Source organism: Phodopus roborovskii, unplaced genomic scaffold, assembly GCF_943737965.1.
Source record: "Phodopus roborovskii unplaced genomic scaffold, PHOROB, whole genome shotgun sequence".
In the NCBI taxonomy this organism is placed as follows: domain Eukaryota; kingdom Metazoa; phylum Chordata; class Mammalia; order Rodentia; family Cricetidae; genus Phodopus; species Phodopus roborovskii.
In genome coordinates, this window is record NW_026125489.1 from 12,318,924 (window position 1) to 12,328,401 (window position 9,478).

Sequence of the window (9,478 nt, forward strand, 5' to 3'; positions counted from 1 at the left end):
TCCTGGGTCAAAGAAGAAATAAAGAAAGAAATTAAAGACTTTCTAATAATATTCAACGAGAATGAGGACACAACATACCCGAAATTATGGGACACCTTGAAAGCAGTGCTACCAGGGAAGTTCATTGCACTAAGTGCCCATATGAAGAAAACAGAGGATAGTCACATAAAAGAATTAACAGCCCAACTGAAAACCTTAGAACAGAGAGAAGCGAATTCACCCCGCAGGAGCAGACGCCAGGAAATAATCAACTTGAGGGCTGAAATCAACAAAATAGAAACCAGGAAAACAATACAAAAAATCAATGCAACAAAGAGTTGGTTTTTTGAGAAAATCAACAAGATTGATAAACCTTTATCCAAATTAATGAAAAAGCAGAGACAGAACATGCAAATTAACAAAATCAGAAACGAAATGGGGAACATAACAACAGACACAGAGAAAATCCATTCAATTTTCAGATCATACTTTGAAAATCTGTATTCCACAAAAATTGAAAATTCAAAGGAAATGGACAAGTTTCTGGATAACTATCACCAAAATTAAATCAAGAACAGACAAACAACTTAAATAGACCTATAACCCACAATGAAATAGAAGCAGTCATCGAAAACCTTCCAACGAAAAAAAGTCCAGGGCTGGATGGATTCAGTGCAGAATTCTACCAGACATTCAAGGAAGAACTAATACCACTACTCCTCAAACTGTTCCACAAGATAGAAACAGAAGGTTTATTGCCAAACTCTTTCTATGAGGCCACAATAACTTTGGTACCCAAACCTTACATCGATGCAAAAATACTCAATAAAATAATGGCAAACCGAATTCAAAAATACATCAGAGAAATCATCCACCATGATCAAGTAGGCTTCATACCTGGATTGCAGGGATGGTTTAACATACGAAAATCTATCAATGTGATCCACCATATAAACAAACTGAAAAAGAAAAACTATATGATTATCTCCCTAGATGCGGAAAAAGCCTTCGATAAAATTCAACACCCTTTCATTATAAAGGTATTAGAGAAGTCAGGGATAACAGGAACATACCTAAACATAATAAGAGCAATATACAGCAAACCAACATCAAACTGAATGGAGAGAAACTTAAGCCAATTCCTCTAAAATCAGGAACAAGACAAGGCTGTCCTCTCTCTCCATATCTCTTCAATATCGTACTAGAAGTTCTAGCTAATGCTATAAGACAACAAAAGGAGATCAAGGGCATCCATTTGGAAAGGAAGAAGTCAAACTGTCTCTCTTTGCAGATGATATGATAGTTTACATAAGCGACCCAATAAACTCTACCAGGGAACTCCTACAGCTGGTAAACACCTTCAGCAAACTAGCAGGATATAAGATAAACTCAAAAAAATCAGTAGCCCTATTTTTTTCAGACGACAAAGAGGCAGAGAAAGAAATCAGAGAAACATCACCCTTTACAATAGCCACAAGCAACATAAAGTATCTTGGTGTAACGCTTACCAAACAAGTAAAAGATCTATATAATAAGAACTTTGTGACTCTAAAGAAAGAAATTAAAGAAGATACCAGAAAATGGAAAGACCTCCCATGCTCTTGGTTAGGTGGGATAAACATAGTAAAAATGGCAATCTTACCAAAAGCAATCTACAGAATCAATGCAATCCCCATTAAAATCCCACCACAATTCTTCACCGACCTTGAAAGGATAATAATCAACATTATATGGAAAAACAAAAGACCCAGGATAGCCAAAACAACCCTATACAATAAAAGAACTTCAGGAGGCATCACCATTCCTGACTTAAAGCTCTACTACAGAGCTATAGTTCTGAAAACAGCCTGGTATTGGCATAAAAATACACAGGTAGACCAATGGAATCAAATTGAAAATCCTGGTATTAATCCACGCACCTATGAACACCTGATTTTCGACAAAACAGCTAAAATTATACAATGGGGCAAAGACAGCATCTTCAACAAATGGTGCTGGCACAATTGGATGAGGGTGTGTAGAAGACTGCAGATAGACCCATGTCTGTCGCCATGCACAAAACTCAAGTCCAAATGGATCAAAGACCTCAACATCAATCCAGCCACATTGAACCTCTTAGAAGAGAAAGTAGGAGGTACCCTTGAACAAATTGGTATAGGAGACCGCTTCTTGAACATAACTCCAGGGGCACAGACACTGAAAGAAACAATTAATAAATGGGACCTCTTCAAACTTAGAAGCTTCTGTAAGGCAAAGGACACAGTTGACAAGACCAAACGGCAGCCCACAGACTGGGAAAAGATTTTCACTAATCCTATATCTGACAAAGGGCTGATCTCCAAAATATACAAAGAACTCAAGAAACTAGTCAACAAAACACCAAATAACCCTATTAAAAAATGGGGTATAGAACTGAAGAAAGAATTCTCCATGGAGGAAATCAAAAAGGCTGAAAGACACTTAAGAAAATGCTCCACATCCTTAGCTATCAGGGAAATGCAAATCAAAACAACTTTGAGATACCATCTTACCCCTGCCAGAATGGCTAAAATTAGAAACACCAGTGATGACTTACATTGGAGAGGATGTAGAGAAAGTGGAACACTCCTCCACTGTTGGTGGGAGTGCAAACTCATACAGCCATTTTGGAGATCACTATGGCGGTTCCTCAGGAAAATGGGAATTAGTTTACCACAGGACCCGGCAATCCCCCTCTTAGGCATATACCCAAAGGATTCACATCCATGCAACAAAGACATCTGTTCAACTATGTTCATAGCAGCACTATTTGTAATAGCAGGAACCTAGAAGCAACCTAGATGCCCCTCAATTGAAGAATGGTTAATGAAGATGTGGCACATCTACACAATGGAATACTACTCTACAGAAAAAAATAATGGTATCTTGAAATTCGCAGGCAAGTGGATGGCACTTGAAGAAACCATCCTGAATGAGGTAACCCAGTCACAAAAAGAGAAACACAGTATGTACTCACTCATATATGGATTTTAGAACTAGATCAAATGATCACCAGCCTATAATTCACATCACCAGAGGAACTAGGATACAAGTTGTATTCTAAGAGATTCATATAAAGTCCCTCAGAGAACTGGGAAGGGACAAGTCCCCCAGACCTCAGGTAAAGTGGGGGAGAACAACTAATGGAGAGAGAAGTAGGAGAAAATGAGGGGGAGGAGAGGAAGGCATGTGGGACCAGGAGGATTGAGCCTAGTTAGGAATGGAAAATAGTAAAGAGAGAGCGAGAGAGAGAGAGAGAGAGAGAGAACATAAAGAGGGAGCCAATATTGGTTTGAAGATAAAGTTGAACACAAAGAAAGGTCGAGGGAACTATAAGTCTGCTCCCAACTAACAATCTCAGCTCCCGTGGAAAGGCTATCATAAATGCCCTTCCTGGAGAGTGAGATAAACAACTAACTTCTCCATGGAGTCCTCAACTAATGCCTGTTGAAAATAGGAGCAAACACCCATACGTAAACACAGAGTCGAACTAGAACCCAGAAGCAGATGGAGAGGACAAGACCATGCGGTAGAAGTACATAGAGACAGCTTACCTGAACAAGGAGGAGCTAAGGGCCACTAGACTGATAGCTGGGAAGCCAACAGGGGACTGACTCAGACCCCCTGAATATGGGTCTCAGCCAGAAGGTCTGAGCAGTCTAAGAGACCTCAGACAGTGGAGCCAGGATGTATCCCTGGTGCACAAAAGGACTTTGCAAACATATACCCCATGGAGGGATAACTGCCTCATTCTAGAGATAGGAGAGAAGCCCTAGTCCCTACTTCACAGGACTTGTCAAATCTACAAGACCCCAACTGGATGGAATTCCCCTACATATGGTATTGTGGTGGGGGGTTGGGAGGGGAGGGTGTTTAGAGTGCATGTGAGAGGGCAGAGAGGGCAAAAGGGAGGGAAGGAGGGAGGGATGGATGGAGGGGAGGGAGGGAGGGAGGGAGGGAGGGAGAGGGAACTGGGATCGACATGTAAAATAATAAATTAAAAAAAAAAAAACAAAAACGCTTTGACTCCAAAATTTAAGTTGAAGAACAAGTTACTGGGGAAAAGGATTTCTATTTTTGTTTCCACAGAAAATGAAAAGAAGTGGATTCCTTCCAGACTAATGTGGTTTGATCACGCCAGACCGCCTGAAACAGAGTACAAGCTGATCCTACATTCCAAACAGCTGGACAAAACAGCCCTACAGACTACAGCTAGGATATCTGAATCTTCTTCGAATCCCCCAAGACAGCGCCCCTTACCAGCAGGAAGTAGTTTGGAAAGAACTACGCCCAAATTCCCAAATATTGTGTATAAATGTTTGTTTTCATTTCATTGGACTTTGTTATATAAAATTAAATAAAAAAATAAAAAAAAATTCAAGTGAGGCCACGAACTTGGAATGGCCAAAGACTGGTCCAACTTGTGATCCATGCCAGAAGAATGAGCCCACACCAGACACTCCCTGGAACACCAGGTCCCAGAGGCTTGTCAGCCCACAGACCTAGGATACAACCAAACATGACTGGCAAAAAAAAAAAAAAAAAAAAAAAGTCAATGAAATGTTTCTGCTATGTTGTAGCATTTTCTTGCCAGTAATGTGTTAGTGGCCATACCCCTTTGGACGTGGCTTCAGGTGCAGCATAAAGGGGAAGGTAGTGAAGCTTAGGGCAGGACTGTACTCTCTCTCTTCCCTCTCTTTCTCTCTCTGATGGGGAGGGCAGAGACTGCTGCTGGAGCAGGAATGTTGCGGCGGTTCTTTACTATTATCTGTGTACGTTGTTCCCCAATAAAACACCCATTTATCATAAAAAAAAAAAGAAATGAAGAAATGTTTTTGAAGACTGTGTATGATTCAGGTGTACTTCACACAAACTGCTGCACCGATAAGCAACTAGCCTCGAGTTTGAGATGATAGATGACAGATAGAAAGAGAAAGAAAGGAAGAAAGAAAGAAATGTCACACACACACACACACACAGACACACAAACACACACACACACATATAGATATAGAGAGATAACTGGGTCTAAGCCTGTTCTTGTTTGAAAGTTCAAAGCCTACTTCCAGAGACACACTCTAACAAAACCACACTTATTCTGAAAAGCCCCCACTTTTTAATATTTATAACCTTTTGACCTGCATTATAACCTGGTGACCAAGCATTCGAATATATAAGCCTACAGGGGGCATTCTTATTCAAATGTCCATAGAAACTTATTGTGGAATGGGATTCAATGCATGAATAGTCCTCCAAAGGTAACCAACACCAAAAGGGCCTAAGGCAATATTTTTTTCAATAAATTATTTCCAGTATATTGAATATCAGAGTCATCTCTAAAAACACAATATACCACTGAGTCCTATTGATGGTTCATGTGTACATAATTCTTACTATTTAATTCTTCTCTCAGCTACATTGGAAATTCCCTAAACCGGAGCCTATCAAAAAAATCCAAACTTAGGTGGCAGGGGACAAAACCCTAAGAATGCCTTTACTTAGGGACTGATGTTAAATGACAATTCTAGTTTCTCACTACTCATGTACCCCAAGTTAGTTTTAGTCTTACCAAGGATAAATTTTCATCAAAATAAAGTCATCTGAGACTCCCAGAGAAAATTGTCTTATTTTTACAACATACGTTGATTCCCTGTCTTTCATTTTCAAATATATACTCAGTTTCTTGTCTCTAACTCTCCTTTATGATGATGTTGTTTTTCAGTTTCCATCTTGTGCCTGTGGTATTCCTAAGACTATCATCGTGACTCACACAAGAGAAAACCCGTTACATGTTTGTACAGAATCTAGACTAAATATTTTACAAGGGACAGTGTGAGGCATAATTTCTAAATTTTCCTCCATATTAAAGACAGCTTTCGCTTTCTGTAGCTACAGTGCTCTGTATTCTGGGATTTTACCTTGATCTCAGAATGTTGGATGGGCATTGCTCCTCCCATATCTTTATTTGTGTGATCGCTCTTCGTCTGCCATCTTGTCTTTTTCTTCTTGCCTGAGTCAGAAGTCTCACTCAGCAAAGCCCTTCTTTCTGAACTGGGAATTATAATTGCTCTGAGGAAAGTTCTAGAGTCTAATTAAATTTGACATTAATTGCTTTCTAACTCTACAGTTGTTATAAATGAAAGTGAACTGCTCATGGTATAATTGAGGTTTTGGAGGAGAATTACTTTGTGGTCCTTTCTACAAGTCTGACATTATATAATGAAGAGTGAAAATGATGAGACACACACCATAACAAATATTAAGAAGAGAATAATATCTTAAAATGAAAAATACCTTAAATTAATATTATAAAACATTAGTTAAAATGTATATATATATACATATATATAAATACACAGAGAGAATATTTATTTGTCATATAGTAAATATCTATGTAAAATTGTATAAGCCAAGAGCTTTTCTTAGTACAATAAATTTAGAGAAATGTTTATGCTTTGAGTTTGGAGAATTTAATATGCAACTAAAATTTATCAATGAAGCATTGATAAATGTCTTCATTGGTGAGTACTTTAACACACTGAAAATAAAACAAATAGTGTAAAAATAGAATAGAGTTGGGAAAATGTGGCTATATGAACTTCCTAAAACTGATGATTGTTGGGCTGATTGTTTTTCAAACAGCACTGGAAAATATATGAACACAGACAGGAAGATAAAGGGACTTCAATTTTGAAAAATTATGACTAATAGAATTATATTTAATTTATGATTGTAGAAAAAAATCTAGTCAATCCATCATCAGGCTTACTGATTGATAGAAATATTAGAATGACAATAACAAAAGCCAGTATGAAGGCTCCTTAAACCTAAGAATGGTAACAACAACAAAATTAAGCAGGAACAAAGATACAGGATCATCCAATATTTAATGCGGACAAGAAATTGTAGCTTTCTAATTTTCATAAATGAGAGCATTATCTATCATTGTAAGATATATTCTTGTGATAAAAACATGCAGTTACTTTTTAATGCAGAGAAACAATGCTGATACTTTACAGACTCAATATCTCAGAAGTCAGTTCTGGAAATTTAGTTGGAATTTAGAAGTCCTAGGAGTCATATCAAATATACGAAATACTGAGTAACATATTTGCTCAAATCCCTGTTTTCCTACTATTTTATGAAGGTACATGATCAGCCACAACAGTCCATAGGAATAAAGATAGAAGGTACAAAAAATGATGAGTAAGAAAATAGAGTATTAGACATGTTCCTTTCCTAACAGAAACAATAACAGTGATAAGCAAGCTGGGCAATGACGGTGCATGCCTTCAATCCTAACACTTGGGAGGCAAAGGCTGGCAGATCTCTGTGAGTTTGAGCCAAGCCTAACCTAGAGAGGGAGTTCCAGGATAGACTCCAAAGCTACAAGAGAAACCCTGTGTTGAATGCCGCTCCCCCCCCCATAAAAAACAATGATAAGCAAATAAAAAGTGGAACAGGTTGCTATAGTAAAACAAACATACCCATGTGAAATAGGAAAAAAATAGAAACAAAAGAAAACTATAAAATACACCCATGAAAAGTGAGTTAAAATGAATAGTTTACAACTGTGTGATTAATAATCTATAGTATCAACTTGTTGAATTTTAGAATTGTCAGGAAAATTCGTTCCTTTAGGTATCAATGAGGGTTTTTAGAGTAAGTCTCAGCTGAGCAGAGATGCCTCCCTTGAACATGGTGCCACCATTGCTAGGGCAGTGTTCTAGGATGCGTGAAAGTTTGAGAACAAGAGTTAAGCAGCAACATTCATCTCTGTGTTCATGCTGACCATGAATATCCTGAAACAAACTGTCTCATGTTTCTGTCGTCATGCTTTTCCATAACCATGGACTGTAACCTCCAACTGTGAACATATCTAATCCTGCTCTTCATTTGCTTTGGTCAATTATTTTACAGTATCATGAAATGAAACTAATATCAATTGTTGACCTAATGTGTATAAAATTAGTAGAAATATAATTTTGTTTTTTTCTCACCACCTGATACATCCATGAATCCAAATCTTTACTCTTCTATGGCTAATTTGAAGTTTCTGATCATAGTACTGATACAATGATCTTTCTTCATCTATTCAGACATTCTGCTTCCCAGAATATATAACAAAATTTATAGTTGAAGAAAATTAGGCAACTGCAGGCTCTATATACATATACATATACATACATATATATATATATATATATAACAATTATTATATGTATAGTTCTGTATATATGTTTAACTGTCCACTACAATACAAATAAGCAATTTTTAAAATTATATCAATGTAAATAATGTATCTTATAAAGGTAAAACATACACATACACACACACATACACACATATATATGGGGTGTGTGTGTGTGCATGCATGTATACATTACTTGGTTAATTTTAAGTTGTTGTAAAGATATCATGAACAAGGAAATTTATGTTAAAAATGTTAAGGTCAATCCATGACTATCATGCTGGGGATCATACCCATGTGGAACACACATTCTCATAAATGCATATAGTTGAAGTTGTTTTTTCTTTAATAATGCACAAAACTATTGACATTGCTTTTGGGTTAATTGTTAGCCTCTGTGAGTATTTTTAGTTGGGTTTCTTTGGTGTATCTTTTAAACTTTATTTTAAAATTTGTTGTTCCCATTAACTTTAACTAGTAATATGACACAAACTAAAATCCTTCAACAAGGTATCAGCTAAAGGATCAGACTGGCCTGTAAACACGACTCTGACAGGGGGGATTGCCTTGATTGTTAACTTCTGTAGGATTGTGTGGTTCACTGTGTACAACAAAATTCACTAAGCACATGATGAAATTCGCTAAACAATCATGATCCTGGGGATAGCCCAGCAAATAATATTCTTTCTAGACTTTTGTTGAAATATGCAATGTTACTCGTAGAAGAAAACTGATTTTTCTCCTTCATGGCAGCTCTTATTTGGCTATAGCTTTTTGTCTACTTTTTCTTCCTGTTAGAGAAATTTGTTTTGCTTGATTTTGTGCATGTCTTGTGAATGCTTTCAGTTTCTGTGAGCTTTTGTGTGCATCAGAAGGACTCCTGTGTCTGAAGCATTCTGTTTCTGTGGAATCATCCACTACCTCTAATTTTGTCTCCGCTTGCACATAAATTCCTGAGCATTAAGGTGATGATTTTGATACAGATGTCCCATTCAGGGATGAGTTTTCATGTTCTCACACTGCTCATTTTCTGGATCTCTGTGTTAATTAACATCTACTACAGGAAGCTTTTCTGGTGAGGGTTGAGTGATTTAATGATCTATGGGTATAATAATGTCCTCATTTACCAGGATAGTAGTAGATTTTTTTCCTAGGGCTGATAAGATAGTTAAACTCAAGTTCATATCCTCATCAACAATGCCAGATATAGGTTCTAACTGATCAAGTCAGCCTTGAACCCAATCAAAAAGTGGCCAGTCACTCCTTTTATGCTTCCAAGCAAGTTGATGT